This window comes from Drosophila gunungcola (assembly GCF_025200985.1).
Source record: "Drosophila gunungcola strain Sukarami chromosome 3L unlocalized genomic scaffold, Dgunungcola_SK_2 000005F, whole genome shotgun sequence".
NCBI classification, from domain to species: Eukaryota; Metazoa; Arthropoda; class Insecta; order Diptera; family Drosophilidae; genus Drosophila; species Drosophila gunungcola.
Window position 1 is genome coordinate 4,547,241 of NW_026453180.1, and position 20,525 is coordinate 4,567,765.

General features: G+C 38.8%; 1 pseudogene; it reads right to left on the reverse strand.

The window, feature by feature from the left end:
* Positions 1–13,411: 13,411 nt before the first annotated feature.
* On the reverse strand, positions 13,412–13,934 carry LOC128259137 (uncharacterized; annotated as a pseudogene).
* Positions 13,935–20,525: the final 6,591 nt, after the last annotated feature.

A 20,525-nucleotide genomic window follows, 5' to 3' on the forward strand; every position in this document is an offset into this window, starting at 1 on the left:
GTACTTGGCACCAGATGCAACGATTTTGGTTGGTAAAGTGCAAGTTTCAGCTTAACTTTGAAATCCTATTGGATGTCATATCAAATTTGTTTCTCACAAGTTTATTATTTGTTTTTCAACTCTGTTGCCCCTATTTTTTTGTGCTAATTGCAATATATAGACATGGCTTAGGTAAACGGCAATCTATTCTTTGATACATCACAATATAATCCTAAACTGCCACTGATGAAATGGAACCGCCCATGTAAAGACCAATCTTAGCCACTTGACAACAAGGATAACGACAAAAAACAGGAAAAAAGTGGTGGGCGAAAGCGTTGCACACGTGACCTTTACAAAAGCGACACGAGGCTGCGTTCTGCTCATTAAGAGCGTCTGACAACCGATTTTCGTGTTTCGATACGATCTTTGCAAGATCCCAATTCCGAAATCCCGGCCCTTCTGTGCTGCTTCCTACCCCTCCTGAGATGAAATCAGCTAAGCTGACAACGCTGCACAGTGGGCAAAATGCTTTAATCTGACGACGTTCTTCTACCCCTAAATTGTTGCCACTGCTTTCCAGCTCATTCGTTTTGTTTCCCCATTTTGTTCCGGCTTATGTAAAACGCGTTTTTGATGTCATTAAGATTGTGTAATATGGGAATGAATGATGTGAACTTATATTGAAGCAAAGGGAATGAAGCACCTTTGGTTTAGTCAGTTTTCCCATGGTAAATAAAAAAACTTATTAACCCTTATTTCTACTTTCTTCGAGACACTTCTTTTGACTAAAACTGCAACATCTAATCGTCGCACATCCATATATCCTCCGGAATCGTAACCACGTAATCATGTTACGACATAAAACTGACATGACATTTTCAGCAAAAGCGATTAATATCGCACACGACTTGGACTTGGACTCGGAAATTGGACTTGGAAGTTGCAAGTTGCCCGCTTGCGGATTGCAAGTTGCAAGTTGGGAGTTGGGTTTCGTATTGTTGTCGGTGCCACTGCGACTCTTGTTGCTCCTGGGGCCACTTGGAAAAAGAGTCTTTTAAAATGACTTAATGGGGCACAGCTCATAAATTCACGAATTTGCATAAACCGATGCTGAGACTGCGACTATTTGGGCAACATTTGAGGGACAGTTGGGAGGGAAGCGCCTTCAGGGCGAAGTGAGTCAGCAGAGCGGGAGCGAAGCTCGATACTCGAGACCCAAACGACTCGAGACTCGCATTGTCTGACTCTGTGTGACTGGCAGCCTAATAAACACAATTAACTTCATCATTTTGAACTCAAATTATTTCATTTCAATGCGATAAAATCGCAAATCACGAAGCGAAAGCTGAGCAGACAATAGAGCCAGAGGACCACGACCACGACGACCGTCCTGGTCGGTGAAAATTAAGTCAAACTAAGGCTGCAAAACGTTTACCAATCGGAGCGATCGGGACATGCCGGTTACACAGTAATAAATGGCTAAAACTCTGTTTTCGTGACTTTCAAAGTTTATTTAAATTGAAATAATTAAAATCTATGAATTTATTTAAATTTTAAATGATTTTAAGGTAAACCAAAAATGTTAAAACTAAACTTTATGAACACGATTTGCACTATATTGACCTATTAGCTTATTAGTCCCTTCGATGTTTCTTACATTTCGATTAAATATATCATATTTTTAAGTTTTAAACAAAATAATTGTTTTTTCATTATTGCAAGAATTTGTTAAAGCTTTAAACTTTCCAATATTCTTTTACATAATAAATAAACATTTTATACAATATATAGTATATGTATAGTGTTAAAATGATTGATTTAGAGGCTTAAACAATTATTTTTACATTTTTTAAACTTTGTTTTGAGTGTCGAACCCGGCTAAATTGTCTGTCCAGAGTTGGAGCAGCCGCCCGCGCCACTTTCAATTGGAGTTTGCAGGCTGCTGCAGCTGCAACTTCGGGAATGGGAATGGGATTTGGGATTTGGGAACTGGGAACTGGAGTCCGGAGAATGGGGATTGGGGGTTCGGGATCGACGGCCTCGAAGGAGCAGAAGGAGAATAATGTTGCATGTCGCGCCAATTGTGTACACGATTTGACTTGGCAGCCTGACAGTGCCTGCTGCCCACTCTTTTGGCCTGTTGTTGCTGATTTTGCTGCTGCTGCTGCAGTTGCTGTTGCTGTTGCGGAGTTGCTGTTGCTATGTCAGCTAATCAGACGGCAAGTATCTCATCTTCGAGGACTACTAGCAACTGCCAAAACACAGGCAACACAGACAACAACACAACACAACAGCCAACAGCCAAGAGCAACATGCACACGAAACAAAACTACCAAGTCATGTTTGCTGCCTGCAAATAAATCTCTCGGCTGCTGGTCGGTTCAATTGGGCACCCAAAACCAACAGAAAAACATGAAAAAACCAAGGAAAAAACTAAAAAAAAGGTGGACACAACACAATCAGAGCCCCGAAAGCCAAGAAAGAGTTTCCTGGAAAGAGTTTCCTGCATTGGTAATATCTATGTTGCCAGTTGCCAGTTGGCCGCTTTCAACTGATTTAGATCGCTAAATGCTGGCAGTTGACTTTATGAGGGTCAATCAGGCTAAGCCAAAATGCAATGGCATCCGATGCACAGGAATGCCATCGTTTTTTACCCAACTGGAGCAATGATAAAGTGAAAGAATCGGTGGCCAGCACTCCGATTGCTGGTAATAGATGTTCTTTTGTGAATTTATGTGGGATACAGATTGCAGCACTTGAAGATCTTTGACCTACCTGCACAAAGATTTCCAATGGCGATAGCTTTATTTGGCAGGACAAAAAAAGTCTTGCAGCTTGAAGCTTTGTTTGGTCTTGGGAACTTTCCTTATTGGGTATATATTTTACTTAACACTATAAATTATGGGTTATACGCAAAACATTATTGTTTTAAGACATTGTCCTCAATAAATTAAATATCTTTGTATTGCGACTATAAGAGCTTGTTAAAATTAAAAAAAATTTAAGCGAAATATTTAAAAAAAAGCTTCATTTTGTTTTAGGTCAAACAAAATCTTTGCACAATCCATTAAATAAATAATATAAAAACATAATAGCCCGTTTACGTAATTGAATTTCCAATCAACCATGTTATGTGTTGAGTCTTAATTTGCCACGCAAAGTTTCCTCAACTTGCATGTGAGCATATCCCAGTTCATTGATTGAATTGATCTCAGGTGTTGACTGGTATTCATATTCGTAGATGCATCTATTCCGTAAAGTACTCCTTTTCCACAACCCCTCTTAGCCCGCTCAGTCAGTCGACTGTCCATGTCCTCCTGTGCCGGCAACTGATTACACTAAACGACTGCCGAGATAGCCGCCTGCCTGGCTCTTTTGGACTTTTGGCATTCCTGGACTCCAAGCGCTTTCAAATGCCCATAAAAAAGGGGCAGAGTATGGAGCAGGGGTGGTGGGAAGTGGGAAGTGGGAAGGGGGGCTAAGGTGGGGCAACCGCTGCGCAGGCGCGCGTGTTTGGAAAGAGTTCAAGTCACAGCTGGAGACTGCACTGCTTTTGGCGCATAACTGGACAAGCGCTGCAGTTGGTGTCCGAGTCTAAGATTGAGCCTAGACTGGCTGGCAGTGCACGGCTACAAAATTTTACCTAAATAGGCTATTGATTTCAAAAGATAATCCCTTGTTACTGTTTTTGAGCTAATATAAATCTCTATCCTTCAAATGAAATATGAACAATTTAAGAATATTATAAAAACAAGAGATTAATATTTGGATCATTTAAATGAAGTAAGTGTATTAAAACTTTTTATTAATTTGATGCCACAGAAACTGTTAAGGATTTTAACATAATTATGAATTGCTTCCCAAGGAAGTTTTAAAAAATTGAGTAGATTATAATTTTTTCTCCGTGTACAAACTTAAAGTGGGAAAAGCGGAAAAAGAGGAGGGATTCGGGTATCGGAAAGCAACCCGTGCTGAGGTTTCTGCTGTCGCCGCCGTGTTGAATAACAGGCAGCTGAGCTTTGTTGGACAAGGCGGGAGTAAGCCTGGCCATAAAAAATTGGAAAATGTTGCGTTAATGCGACGTTTGTTCGAACACAATTTTCAAACAGATCGACGTCGGTAATTGTTTGGACAGCCTGTGTCCAAGATTTTGGGCTTAAATCGAATCGATTCGGATCTCGATCTGTGGGCAGACCTTTCGACTGGACTCTGTACACTTTGCGGCTTAAATTTTACTTCAACTAATGTTTTTTTATCTGAGTACAAAAATAGTCTGAATTGATGATTTAACAAGTTGAACACAAAACCATATCAACAATTCCAATTGGGCTAGTTACTTTAATTTTGTTTTCTTGTTTTGAAATATTTATTATACAAGTTTTAATGTATTATGGAGCAACAAAGTCTAAAAATTAAAGACCGTAAAATTTATAATCCAAATAATTTCATATCAAAACCTTACTTTTTCTTAAAAACAATTTAATATATACAGTAAGTTCACAAATGTGAGATGGGGGAAATTTAAGGGGTTTTTTACTGAAAGTGTAGACATTTTTAGGGGCGTTTGCGTCCTTACAACTAAGTTGATAGCCAAAGTGACTTATTTTCTACGACTCCCCAAGAATTTCTCCATCGCATTGGCAGCTCTCTCGCTTTTCTCAGTGGTTCTCTGTGAGTTTATCCACTGCGCAGCAATGGCGTCGGCTCCACCGGGAGCCACCCACTGAAAAAGGGGTGGGAAAAGTGGGGAAAAGTGGAAAAGGTGGGGGAGTTGGGTTCTTGGCAACAGGATGTGTCTGGCATCGATTTTCCCAACGCTATAGGGTTTCAGTGCGACCGAAAGGTTTCCGGTCGCAACGTCAGCTGAATCCTTTCGATGATAAACACAAATCCAAACACGTGCATCGCATAACGGCAGATTCCAGGGGTTAGTCTCCGCCGGAACACGTGTCTTATGATCAATCGAGATTCTAGAAACGGAACAGCCAGTTGAGCACGAAGCACAGTGGAAAAATGATTGCGAAATTACATTTTTAAAATGTATTTCGTTAATGAATCTGTTAAGAAAAATTGAAGACATATATTGTTAAAAAATGCTTAAAATGTTATATTAAATGTTGCTATGTTGTGAAATATTTATTTATATTTAATTATTAATCACATTCAAGAAATTTATATAACTAATTTTAAAAACCTAGATAGTTTCTACAGTTTGAAAAATATTGCTTATTCAAAACCTTAAAGCAAATATTCCACTGTAGCTTGTCGGAAGTCGGAAGTGCAGCAACGGGGGAGGTGATTCGGAGATTCCCCAGTCTCTTGCGATGATGTCAGCAAATGCGGGCACAAAAAAGAACAATCGATTGTTGTGACACCGCTTGTGTTCTGTGTGCACTCCCATTCGCATATTCATTCCCTTCTCTTTCTCTCTGGCCAATTTTAATCAATTTCATGAGCGTTCAATTAACGCTGCCCAGTCGCAGAGAACCACCATTATCCCATTCCAATTGCGATTCCGATTCCCGTCCCAGCATTTTTTTTTTACTTCGATCCCACGGCGACGGCGTCTGGCGGCTTGCACGTGCAGCGCAGGACATTTATTGGATTCTCGGCGTGCCTTTATTTGTTTCTATATTTGCCCAAGATTCCAATTAAACGCCAGGGCCTTTGGTTCGGCATGGATCGTCGTCTGGGTTCTGTGATCCCATGCCGAGCGTTTATTTTCCTTGGCTTCTGAGGAAAACAGGGTGTTTAGATTCAGTTAAACGACTTTAGATGAATTATATATTGTAAGAATTTCTTTTAATATAATAATAAGAGAGCAAAACTTTCAAATTGAATATGTGTATGTAATTTGTACAAAGATAAAAGTGTTACGTATTATTTAAGGTGTTTATACATTCTTAAATAATTTTACCGAAATATCGAAAAATATATAATAAATGGTTATTCTAAAATAATGATAATGTTACGAAGAGAACAGTTTTAGGTATGTCAATTAATCAAAAGTCTCTTTGCCAAAAAATTGCCAAATTACTATAACAGTTTCTTTAGAAAAATACATTTTCCGATATAAGTATAAGGTGAAGGAAGCCTTTTTAAGGTTTCTTGCCAATCCCTTCTCTAAACAAATTCGAAATTCGACCTCCTTACCCTCAGCCCGCATAGAAGACCTAGAAGAGTTACAATCGCCGGGAATTTAAGGGCTTCTTACCATTGTTGGTGACACAATTGGCATCCTGTATTCAATTAAAGCTCTTTTTGGCCTTCACGTTAAACGCCAATGGCGCAAACAGCAATTGAATGACGCTGTCTTAACTCTAGCCAACCCATCCCCCTTTCCGGAAAATCTCCCCGCCTGCGTAAAACCGCCTCCTGCCATGCCATTAACCCAATAGGACGAAGGCACACGCTGAGGATTAGACGTGTAATCAGCATAAAATGTTGCCAAAAGCCGCGCCCGACGCACTGCGTTGCAAAAAGTGGCAAACATGAAATCCAATATTGCGATACTGCGAGCTGAGCAACCGCATGAAATTGTAATGGCAACAAGAGTGTGAGGAAAGCTACAGTGGTCATTCGACAGTTGTAGATATGTGCATTTTATTCTTCAAGAATGTGTAAAACAAAGTTGTTTTTTATAAAAAACTACACTTTTGAAAGTGAAGTTTTTGTTAAAAAGAGTTTTCTTTCTTTGCTTCTGTTTATAAGTTGGAAGGTGGCAAAGGAAAATTAATCCTCAATTATTAAGACTCAAGTAAAAATAAATTTTTAATAATGTTATTTAAAGATCACAATAAAATGTTTTAAAATGTTCTACATCATTATTTTTCTCCAAACAAAGAAGTATTATTTATAAGGTTTTGAAGTCTTCACTGTATCGTGGAGGCTACAGGCGACGCTGACGTCGCTTTGGATGTCGATGGAAACGCTGACGCCGCTCGTACGCATGTCCTTATCCAAATACAAATATGAGAGGGAGAATTTGAGGCGGAGAGAACACGTGCAAAGCCGCGGGGGATTGCACGACTTTGTCCGAAATGGAGTTCAAATTGGGACTGAGACCGGAGTTTTGAGCTGAGCTGGGTTATATGGGTTTGGGTTTGTGTTTGGGTTTGGGAATGGGACGTCGATGTGGGTACGCACCAAAAATCTCCAAGCGCGTTGCCTGTCGCATTTAATAACTGTTTTTAATAAGTGTCCCTCGGGGTCCGCTTCGCTCAGCCTGACCCTCTATTCAACCCACTCTGCCCCTTTTCTGCGTTATTTGCATGAAGGTAGGCACTGAGAAAAATCCAGTTAAAATCAAGATGTTTTTCAATTTGCACAATATTTAATGCAGTAGCTTAAAACTACAATTTTTTTTTTTAATAAAGTGTTTTACAAATATGAATTTGGAAATAAATAAGGAAATAAATATGTAAAGGAATATGGAAATGAAATTGGAAATGAATATGGAAAGGAATATGGAAATGAATATGGAAAGGAATATGGAAATGAATATGGAAATGAATATGGCAATGGATGTGGAAATAAAAACTGTTATGGAAATCAATGGGGAATCCAGTATTTGAAAATGTATAAGGAAAGTAGGAAAAAATACAAATATGTAGCATTTTTATTGCAGGAAAGGAAATCAATATGGAAATGTAATTGAAATTGTATAAGGAAAGTAATGAAAATAGAACTATTTAAATGTAAAATTGGCTTAATATATATTATGTCTCTTTTAAGGTATCCTTTTTGTGATATTTTCGCTCTGTATAATCGTATTCCCAGTTGAATGGCAAACGTTGTACTCTAATTGCACGCCCCGGCGCTGCGTTGCTGTTGTTGCTGTTGGACGGAGTTTTTGAGTCACGCGGCGACTTCAGGTGCAGTGAAAGAGGAAGAGCTAAAGGGGGATCTTACAGAGGGGTTCGGGCGAGGGAGAGGGGGAGGAGGAGGAGGAGGGGTTACACCCCAGACTCGTGCAGCATGCAACATGTTGGCCGCAATTTATTAGTGCTGCCATTATCGTTTTTCTTCAGATTTACCTCCAAGTGCCTGGCTGCGTGTCGTCCAGTGTTCAGAGACCCCTTGGTCCCCGAAAGTATTTATTACTATAATTTTCCATATGTTTTCCTTGTGCGTTCTGCTCGTTGCACTGCATTTTTTTCTCGCTTTTTTTTGGTTTTGGGCAAATTGCGTCTGGAAATTGCGGTAATAATTTGCAGCTTACTAAATATGAAGATCAGCTTTTGGAGCACGATCTGTGTGCCTCCTCCGAAACCAGAAAGAAACAGAAAACGGGGAAACAAATTTATTAACTTGTGCAAAATTAGTCGCTTACAGTCGTTTAGACATTGCAATTTGATTTTTATGGCCATTCGCTTGTACACTCCATGTGTATCTATGAGATACATTCGAGTGTTAACTCGCGGATCCTGTGCCAGCTGCACCGTCTTTATGGGTTTTTATTAAGTTTTATGACCCTGAAATTGTTGCACTAATCAGCCGACAATTTATGGGGCATTTGTGTTTGGCCAAACTAAAATTTGTGGTCTCGTGTTCATAAAAATCAGAGAGACACAAAGCCAAGCCGTTCGCCTAATGAAAATTAGTCGAAATATGCAAAGCATGCGGCAGCGTCTACCTCTGATTAGTGGCAATCATAAAAAGAACCCGACTCCAGTCTTTTTTAATGGCTTCCCGCCACTCGGGGACTTGGGTGGCCACCAATGACTGGAGTTTGGAGTCCGGATACCCTAGCCCATAGAAACCATCTATAAATTGCCCGGACAACTGCCATCGATGTCGCCTTAAATCGTTATGTGTATTTATAGGACAGGAAAGGTTAAACTGATGTGAATTTCAGGTTCTATTCGATTTTATCCGCGGCCAGAACTAGATGCTCTCCAGAGATCTTTGACAGTTTTATTTCAAGTGCGTGATCTGGTTGATTTAGTGGCCATCACATGGAACATGACTTAATTTATTTGTAGGAGGACGAGACTTTGGGTTGCGTTGGTAGAGAATCGGATAGAGATCTTAGTTTACTATAAAACAGGAGTATTAAAGAAACTTGTTTCTCTTAAGAGTATTTTGTATTGGGTTGTAAAAATTATTAGCAGCTGTTAACTGCTCCTTTCTTCCTAACAAAGTTTTAAATTTTTATTTTTATATTATATTAAAGAGTCGAGTCGCTCTTCTAACAAGAAAACTATCACCATTCCTTATCCTATTTTTTATTATATCCGCAATTGATCGATGTTCCAGTCGCTTGCAACACGACTTCTTTCAATTTCCCGGAGAGCAGCTGCTTCAACTCAACCGAACTGCAACTAAAATCAAAACCGCATTTAGTTATACATAAACTTTCAAATGCCAGCCATAAATCTGTCTAGGCAAGCCCCCTTAGCCCCCCGCAGCCTACGATTTAGCCCACTCCTTGCACAAACATTTGAAGAGTCGCCAGTCGTCGGCAGTTGGCATCTTCCATTGGCCATCTTCCATCTTGCTGACAAATAATTTACCATAAAATCAACGACAACTGCCAATTTTTCAGTAATTAGCCCCGGCAGAGCTCCCTCCTTTCCCCTTCTTCCCTTCCAGAGCACTTGACTGTAATTAATAAAATATATAAAGCCCCCAAGATCTTTCGAGGCGCATTGTTGGGTTCAGCGATGCTGCCTGCCAGGCATTTGCAGAAAATTAATTGTGCTCCACGCAGATTAACACATGCGTGGCAGGCTACCGAAGAGGGCCACTGAGGGGTTAAGAGGATGTGCACTGGGAAAAAAAGATTATCAATAAATATTGTATTCTTGACTAAGAACAGTTGGTTTTTATAGTGTATATTTTCAAAATGATATAAAAAATATGTCACTTATCAACATTACATATTCATTCTTATTTAATGTTGGATAACAGTTTGCAAAATATTACTTAGTACTTACTTCCGAAAGGTACAACAATTTTTCTTGAGACTTTTTTTCTCTGCATCCAGAAGATACTGCTGCATTTTGGGAATTTTTAGCGCTTTACAAATTTGAAAATTTCTTGCCGCATTTTTACGACTTCCCCCGTTCCGTCCGCTCGATGTCTGCATTTTTATGTCGATCGTGTGTTGTCACTGAAGTTTGCCTTTGGCCCCCTCGCCTCTTGGAGCACGTTGCATGCGGCACGCGCGTCGCATAATTAATTAAAAACGCATTTAAACGAAGCTTCACGACAGTCAATCGTTCGTGCACATTTGGCCACAGTCTACGTAGCATGTGGAGCTGTCTTGGCGCAGGTTTTATGCATTTCCTAAGAAGCCTTTCGTCGACCGCCATAAATATAAATAAAGAGAATGGAGAACTATATTATTCTCGTTAGAATCGCTGTCTCCGCCTTTGTCTTGTGACTCTGACTCGACGGCAACATGTGTTTTTTGATGAAAAGCTGACAAGCCTTCGAGTTCGAGGCTGTTGTTCTACGGATGCGAGGAGCCACAATTGTTGACCTCTTTTGCGGCCCCTTCCATCCATTCACTTGAGATTTGCATACAGAGACGGCAACCCAGAGGTTGCCAATCTTTTGACCTCTGTTTTTGAGGTTTTAGGTCGTTTTGGAAAGGTTGAAAGTTAGCTGGGAAGATAGAAAAATGCTTGAGAACAAGATGCACAATCTGTGATTAAATAGAGGTGATGGGAGTTTAAAGTAGTAGGAGGTTTACCAAGGAAAAATTATATTAAGTTGGTTTGTTGCCAAAGTACTGTAAGATAAATAATGTCCTCAGACAACTCGATTTGCTATGCATAAATGGTCTACAGGTTTTGTAACAGAAAACTTCAAAACAGACTTTAAAGACCATAATATAATAATAAAATATAAGGCTTTTTTTTGGCCGCATCACAGAAACTGATTTAAATTTGGTTTATAAAATTGTTTTCATAACTTAAAAGCAAGATACAAAATTCGAACATTTTATCTCTCTTTAAGTCTCCACTAATTCAAAATTTTTTATTACAATTCCAACAAGGTCACATATTCAGTCATAGCCCACCGGATGTATAATTTCTCGTAGCACATCACAACTCACACAACTCAATGAAATCAAATTTAATGAACTTTCTCAGCAGCTGGCCGAACTTTGTAGAATTTCTCAGATTGCTCTAAACTCGGCCTGCCAAAACAATCATAATTGCTACGAAGCAAAACATCCTCTATGTTATTTACTTGCCCCTAAAAAACAAAGAACTCGCACCCTTTGCATACCATTGAGAAATTCAATTGAATCAAGTTGGGATCGTAGCAGACGCATATTTATTTATGAAATTCCGTATTTATATCGCCTTTGCTCTTTTTGGGTGTTCGAGAATTAAATAGCTCACTGAAAGCCACTTAACAGTAGATTTCAGCTGAATTTAATGCAACATTAGCGCTTCTTTATGCCACTTCCACCGCGAGAGACCGCGGAGGTGATAGAATCTGCAGACAACCCATGGCAATCGATGCGATGGACGCCCATGTGGCAAGCGCCGTTGATGGGAAACAGCTGACCAGCGAGTACCGAAAATATTTTATTTATGTGCCAGATAAATAAAGCGAAATACGCCGAAAAACGAGTGCGTGTGCGGCAGCAAGGGAAAATATATATAATGCTTCGTGGCACCTCTGATTGGCAGGCCACATGGACGTGAATTGGTCGGAGAAGGAAAGTCGGAGCTGTCTGGGGATAGAGTGCAGACGCATTAAAAAGGTGTGTAAGTTGAAGAGTTGCGAGGGCGGAAGATTTTTAGAAAGTGATTCGATTCCATTTTAGGATGATCTCGGGTGATCTTTCGGGAACTTTACGGCTGTATTGTATCACTAACCAAATTATAATTTTGTTCTTAAGAACATTTTATTTTATTACATTTTATATTTATTATAAATGTATATTTTAACACCGAACTCTAAAAAAACAATTTCTTACACCTTCCTATTAATATGGCACTTTTTAGGAAATACAAAATAAATACAAATGTCTTAATTTTAGCTTAAATAAAAATACATAATGTTAGATTATTTTTAGGTACTACTCTTATATGATTAAAAATATACGAAAATTAAATGAATAGAACAGTTCACCGAAATCAATACAACGAATTTAAAGGGTTTAATACAAATTGCAAGTATTAACACAGCAACATCATCAAGCATTGAAGCATGTTAAAATTATCTCTCCATGATTAAATCGTGTAAGAATACATTTAGGTAACTCATGTCAAACTTCCTCGTTACCTGATTAAGCCAGCAAAATAACCCCATGAAGTTGGTAATAGAATCCTTCAGCCAACAGCAGTTCACTTAGCCCCGCGATCAATTTATAACATATCGTTGGCCGGGCCAAGAAATCGCTTCATTTAAGCCCACTTTAGATGGTATCCCCATCCTCGTTCGCCACACTCCCCAGTACGACACCTCGGAAAGATCGGAAAGATCGAGGGGGAACACCGCCATAACGATCATTGTCATGGATGGTCAGCACAGCGGGGTGGCCATAGCTGTTAACTACTGTACTGAATGGGCGCATTTGCACAATTTGCACTCACTTTTAGGCCGTAATAAATTCGCATAAATTTTTAACCGAGTGGCGCGCCAATAACCGAGCGATTTGTGAGCCTAATGAAGGCGATTTGTTGCGGCACCAACTGCCACTAAATTAGACTTGAGAATTGATGGGCCACAGACCCTCAAGGTGTGTGCTATCCAATACACCCAACACACACATCCCCTGACGGGGAATTTTAACGAGCCGCCACTGATATTCCCCGCATACGCTTTATTTAAGAAATCTATGTGGAAATATTTTATTTTATATAGTTCGATCAACTGGTCTGCTGCGTCGGATCGTCTGAATGTTTTTAGTGGCCCACTTCTGGACAGCATCAGAGACGGGCTGTCCATGGAGGGCCTGTTATCACCCCATTCGCTGAGAAGTGTTTGTTTCTTTTCCATTTCGGCTTACGCACTTTTCACACAAACATCATTTCCGAGCTGGTGCACTTGGAAAATTATGTTGGCTAAGGAAGGTGAGGTACAAAACATTAAACCTATATTTTGGAAATAGTTTTCCAAATGTATAGCCTCAACATTTTTTTTTTTAGACAAGGATGAGAAGGTTTAACTTTTTATATAACAATATAATATTCATAAATTTTCAAAGTATATAAGACAAACTTTAAAGTTCATTTTACGAAAAAACTATTTTAAATATTTTTTATTAGAAATTTCAAAAAATTATTAAAAATTGACTTTTTTTGGCCATTACACAAGACTACCCTTTTTACATTTTAAAGTAATAATTTATTATATGTTCTAGAGTTCCTTATAGTAACATTTTCTGGGGATGAGATTTCTAATATTCTTTAGAATGCAATTATTTTAAGTCTTTAATAACAACATTTTTCAAGCAAGAATTTTTTGATTTAAGCCTCTTGGCTTGTTGGAAAATTTCTACAGCTGGTCGAAATGGGAAATGAAAACACCTGCAAATTGCAAAACATTGAGTCGGATTCGTCAGGGAGGTGGGAATTTTGGCCGAGACCGAGACACATCCTCCCACATGACCGCGAGGCAATAAGTCAGGGTCGGGGCAGAAAGAAAAAAAAGCCAACCCTTGCAGCTGGCAGGAAGCCAAATCCTCGAGAGGGGGAGATTGTAGCAGAGGGCTGGAGTCCCCCCCACGCGACACCTCCCACATAAAAGCCAGCTGTCTGGTAAGAGCTGGCTCATGAATACATTTGAACTCGTTAACTCCGACACACCCCAACATTTGCTTTTGGGGGTTGTTCCGAGTCCTTGGCCAGGAACTCACTCATCTATCTCGACGTCGTCGTCCCCCCTCTGTCCTTTTCCCTCCGCCCATGTCCTGGCTTTGCACGTGCACAATTTCGAGTTCATCAAAAGGAATTTGCTTTTTGGGGAGCGTCCTTGTCTGACATTTATTAGAATTCTTTCGTTTTCGCTCTGTTGGGGGCCTGAGGGGAAACCTGACAGGCTGGTGGGGGCGTAGAAAATTCGGCGTCGAAAGCTTTTAGCCAGGAATAAAAGTTTTCCTGAATCGAACACTGAAGAAAAATTTAGGGAGGAATGAATTGGCAAATAGTGATAATAATGATTTTGTTAACCAAATAGAACATTGGAATCCTCGTAAATGGGATGGAAATAACAATTTAATTTTAATCAATTTTTTTTTAACAGCATTGAAATAAATTTTTTAAAGTTTATTGTTACTTTTTTTGTTGTTTTAATATTGTTTGTTCAAGAACTGTAGATTGCTTTAAACCTTACCTATGCTAAATTGTTTTAGAGCTTAGATTGGAGTTTTGTATAGTTGGTTACTTAAAAGTAGTTGTTTCGATATAAGAATAAAATGTTGAGCATTAGTTTGATAGCTATCATTATTTTTAAATAACAAGTAAACGTAAATTGTAGTTTTTAAAATTAACTTGGAGGATTAAATTTTTTTCACTGTCTTAAGTCCCTTCGTTTCGGGTTGTTGATTCCAATGTTGGTTGACTGCCATTAAAGTTTGGTTTGTCCTCGCTTCAGCTGGTTGGGTGGCAATGGCTGACGGATATAAATCCGTATATGTGGCGGATTTGGATGCCTTAAAGCTATTTGCAGGGCATTGAAATCGGAGCCGGAACACGCCACGCATTTTGTCTTTTGCAGCTGCAAAAATTGCAGAATGAGATGAATGGAATTTGAATGTGTCTCTTGTAAAGGAATTTACCGCGAAAATTCGTTTGATGTTGTCCAAAGGGAAATCAATGAAAAGGGAAAACACATAAAGACTTAAGTGTCAGATCTTAGATCTATTAACACCATAAAGTTATTATAAAGGTTATTAATTTAAAAGGGGACCAAATCAACAAAAAATAATAAAGTTTTTAATTAATTTTAAATAAAATTTCAGTTTTTTATGTCTAAACTTTTAAATACCAAATAGAAAGCTAGCAAAAATAAGATGTTTAAAAACTTTTTACTTTTATATACATGTCAATATGTCAAAATATTAATTGTTTCATTAAAGTAAAACTTCCACAAAAAAGTACCATAATGAAACAAATTTCCAAAGTGTGTATTGCGAAGCTAGCATTTGTTCCATGTTTATCCTTTTAATTTCAAAGTAGATATAAGCTCATGAAACTACCCCTCTTGTGTTTGTCTACTAATTTCATGTTACTATTCCCTCGACTAATTTCACTCCCAAAACAAATCAAGCAAACCAAACAGACTTGGGCATATTTGTCGGCCAATTTCATTTTAGTAGAAGGACAAATTAAAATTACTTATTAACATTACGCACTGGAGCAAACAAACTTGGACAAACATGCGAGGCAATACAACTGTTTGTGTACCAAGCCCTTCGTCAAAAAATTCGACATTTGTTCGAGCACAAAGATAAACAATCCGAAAGAAGAGGATTAGGACCACCGATTGCGACTGCTGAGCACTTGTTATTCCAATTTAATTAAGTTAATTGCTCGGATTTCGTGTCATTGGGCGATGAAGTTCTGTTCTCGAGGGTTGATCGGGGGATTTTCGAACCCAAAAACATCGAAATCGATGGCACCTTTCACGCATTTGTTTTTCGAGGCGCAACCCCCGAACAATGGGATCGAAATGTGCACAGACTTGTGTGCGAATTATATTGGCAAATGTTCTGAAAAAACGCTAGGCTGAGGAGTACTTTTTCGCACATTTGTTTTGTAATTTCCGCATTTCAGCGACTCTCCTTCTGGTTTTGCCAGGCATTTGTCTCTGTAAATATTTGCCATTTCAATGGGAAATCTGCTCGGATTGCGGTGCTGTTCTGTGATTCTCTCCGCAAAAAGAATGGCTGATTCGCCGATCAGAATCCCTTAATTTAAGTGGGCGCGACAGTTGTTCGATGGGCAGCGGCAGCTGCATCCGAGTGCTCCCACTAATTGCACTATGCAAATGAGTGATTTTTCACTGTTTTTACCCCTAAATACCAAGCAAACAGATGTCTCTATAAAGCATTTGGCATTAGTGGTATTAACAGCTCATTATGTAAAGGTGATAAAAATGGGACATTTTTTCAAGGCACTTAATTGCTTTGTTATGAAATGTTTCCCTAATGATATAGAAATATGCACTTAAAGATGGAAATAAAATACACTATATTTGTTTATTTTAAAAGGAAAACTTGAGTTAATATTTAAAAACTTTTGCTAACAGTTAAGTCCAGCATGTAATGTTTCTTTTGTAGTATTGAAATATGCACTTGAAGATAGAATTATAAAATCCTAGGTTTTTTAATGAAATGAAAACAGTTTTTCTAAAGAAGTTTCCTTAATTCGAGTTAATGTTATTTTAATGTTAAAAATCTTTTTAGCTAATAGTTAAGTCCGGCAGTCGCAATCCAATCAAAGCTAAAACCTCTAAAATCTCCCCATAGTGAGTTTATTTCCAGTTAAATGCAAACTGAGATCTTGGCCATGGGGAATCAGATTTTATAACTTAATCAAGGCAGCCGTTGCTAATGGCACATGTGGGGTTTGGTTTCGTTTCCAATGTCATCAGACCGCCCCTTTTGTGGCTGCAACTTGCGGCACAAACAATTGACCAGCGAAAAGCGCAAATGTTGCAATCGTCTGGCTTTTTGAGGGTGACTTTCCATATCTTTTGGGGGGTTAGTCGGCGTCGAAAGTCAGGCATAAATGCGTTACGGACTATCAATCTTGATTAGACGTGATTTCTGCTCTTTGAGCACAAGCACAAAGCATTAAAATTAACAGCCGACGGGAGGACATCCCATGAAGTGGATGACAACAAAAGATGGGCACGTGTCTGAGAGATATATAGACGGCATTCTGGCTTTTAGGGAAATTTGTTTTGAGCAGATTTAATGACGTATACGGTTACATGACTCAAAGCAGCGGAAAAGCCAAACAATTTTGGAAAATGAAAACATAAAAATGTCTGGCCACAGCGATTTTCTCATTATTTTGCACCGTTTTGTGGCAATTTCAATAAACAATAAATCCCTACCGTGTGCGGCCCCCGAAAGCAGCCAAACATTGTTTGACTATATATTTCTGGCCCCAGCTGAAAAAGGCTCGATCTGGCCACAATTTATAGCAATTTTCACATGAATTGAATGGACCGCGCAAGGCGCAGTCGCAGGCGCCTGCCAACAAGAGCGACAACAACCCAGCTGGGATCGGAATGAATCGGATCGGCTCAGAGCAGAAAGAAGTTTATCTGGGGCTGGGTTTTACACTCCGCAAAAAATTAAAGTCACTATTAAAGGTTTAATTTTTTATTAACTGTTAGGATTTTTAAAATAATGAAGTTGAAAAATTCGAATTTCGAAGCTTGGAAGGGCCAAATAGGGCCATCGTCAACTTCAAATCTACTTTATTAATAGATGTTTAAAATGAAACAGATTGAAAGCGTCTTACTGTTTATGACGCTTAAGAATTCGCGTTTCGAACTTTGTAGGCAATATTAATATTTGTTTAGCAGCTAAATGGTTTTTAGGCTTTTAATTATTTTTAAGATAAAAAAGATTGAAAGCAACATGCTCAATTTGAAGGTAAAGAATTCGAGTTTCAAAATGTATAAAGATTGAAAGGGTTCCTCTTTTTTACAAATATTTTTTTTTTTTTTTTGCAATTTGAATTGTAAATATGCAGGACTATTTCCCTGTGCACGATGCAGAGAGAGAAGGGGCCACAAAGTCTGCTATTGTGGCTGTCGTCGGGGCGTATGAGTGACGCGAATGCAGTTGGCCTGGCCGGATGGTCAACTGACTGGCTTACTGGCTATTGCCTGTTGGCCAGCGAACATAATCGTAAACAAATAAAATTATTGCAGCCGATCATGCACACAAATTTATGCACACACGGGGTACCATCATCTCCCTCTGCCTTCGCCTTCGCCTATTTTGCACTAATTTTCCAGGCGCAAATGGCAAAATGGCACAACTCTTGGCACGAGGTGTTGCCGCAAGCTGTGTGTGTGAAATATGCAACAACAGCGTGAAAAACATGAAGGCAGCGGCCCAAGACTTGGCTTTCCATGAAAATCAGCTCGCACACACAGCGGGAAATGCATTTTCGCGTGCGGCGGCGGCGGCGGCGCTTGGACAACAAAAAACTGGCCAAGCACATCTGGCTGAAAACTGGCAGCCAAATGTTGCGAGACCAGATAATACAGGTAGTCAGTCAGTCAGCGCTGGTCAGCGATGAGGTGTTAGTTAATGCACCGTGGTCTTGGATCAATAAAAAATGGGTGGAGAGGGTAATAATTAAATTATTTCTATATTACTTAATCTCAAAAATGGCCCAATGGAGGCAATTAGTGTTCAGTCGATGACTGTCCACTAGTTGTTAATATTATTTCCATATATCGTTTGCTTGAAAGGAGAAGAGAAGATTGAAACTAAAATATAAAATGATTAACCAAGCTGTAAGTATTTGAACGATCTTTACAGATAGCTAGATTCGAGATATGTTTATCACTTGCACCTTCATTTAGCTGACATTATGATGATCATTACATGTTGCCAATGTGCCAGCTCCACGTTTTGGGATCTTCTCCAGCCAAACGCCATTCCGTGGCCGCTGATTCAAGACGTCTCGGTGGCTAATGAAGACTTGAGCATGACATGCCGATAAAGATCGCGCATGAAGCCAGTCTTCTCCGGTGGGTCTTCATTCTTTCTTTTGTACTGTCACCACTAGCTTCATTATTGGTATTTATGCGGGGTGTTGGGATCAACGATATCCTGCGTGAGTTTTGGCCGGAATGGGCTGATAAACGCTCGAGTGGGCGAGACCCCAAGGCCAACCCCATCGTTAGGACAGTTGTTGGTCTTCCTTGAGTCAGATGTTTACCAACTACAGTGAAAACTCACTAATGCAACCCGCCATCTGTTATCAAACTAACAGAAATGGGAAATTTATATCTCAAGGTTTTTATATACAAAGAAAAAGAGTTTCTTGCTTAAAAACTTTATTTACGTCTATTAAAAAATGTTGATTTTGATTTTTTTCTTAAGCAATGTTATTCATTATAGAAATTAGGAATTAGTGTTAGTTGTTTAAATTGGTTTTAAAAATGACATGTCCTGGAAAATGCATCTTAGGTGTTTCAACTGTATTAGAAAAAAGAAAAAGCTGGGGCTTCCTGCTCTAGTTCTATGTCCAAGGGTTGGTATTTGCACCCTCTTCAGGATCAACGCCCATATCAATGGCATTTGTTTGACTTGTTTTTGTTGTCCTTGTTGGTGCCTGCCTTTATTGTTGCTAGCTTTTAGCATAATTAAACGACACATGCCACAAAATGCACTTCTACGGCATTCATATCCTCGTTTCAACAGCGTCATCATCATTCGACACGGCATCCATATGTTCTATTAGTTTCCCGTACCCGTCTCTTCCCCTTACCCCAATTTCGTCACTCACAAATTACTCCGTATGGCTGAAAATTCGTAACGAACATAAGGTTTCATTTTAGATCCCACACATTCGGTCTTCGTTTTAATTTAATGCAAATGAGTCCGGCTGATGAATTAGTTTTCTTCACGCCTCGCCTTTTGCGGCTTTAACTATATTCCATGTTGATGGATCGGGATGGAAATTCGGTTTCGGGGCGGCTTCTTTTCTTATTTAATTTAATCATGCAGGTGCAGGGTGGTTGGATGATAATGATAGTGAATAGTGAAGGCCTGTAATTGACGATGGCCCGGCATGAATAACATACTACTAATATTATTTCAATAGACACACAAAAACACCTGACACATGCATCAAGATAAAGCTGATCTGCCTCGTTGCATTGAGAGATTAATTGGCCAACCCCGACAAAATTACTAACTATAATTGTAGAGGAGAAATTTATGTGTCGATGTGCTGGCCCACAGCCAGAAAACTATCTACGAGAAATTCCTTTCTGTTTGTTGTTAATTATTTTATTACAAGTGCAAAAGACATAATATGTAATGGACCAAGAAAAACTGAATATAAATTCATTGATCATTTGGTTTGCTTCTTTGATTAGACCTTTGATTGATATATAATATTCTGATGTTAAACGAAACACATAAAACATTTTGTTTTTACTTTTAAATTTAATTAACTTCGTAAATTAATATATCTTATATAAATTATATATTATTTTTCGAAATCCGTATAAGTCTTAATGGCTTTGTTAGTATTCCTTTCAATTCTCTATTATAATAAATAATTTAAATTATTCAACTATGTTTGATGTTATTACAATTATGATAAATGAGTGACTAAGAAATTTTGTTTGACTTTCATTATTCTTCGCCGAGAGCCATAATCACGTGTGGTCCTTGAGCATTTGCACACATGCCTGTACACATTTCACACATAATTATGAAATACATGCGTGTAAAAATGTGGACATCCTTAACACCTTAAAGGCAAGAAAAAAAAAGGAAAAATTGCAAACACTTTTTCGGTCATAGTCATAAAAATGCAAATTGAAGACGGCATTGGCAAAAAAAAAACGCCGGAAAATGCTGGGAGAAA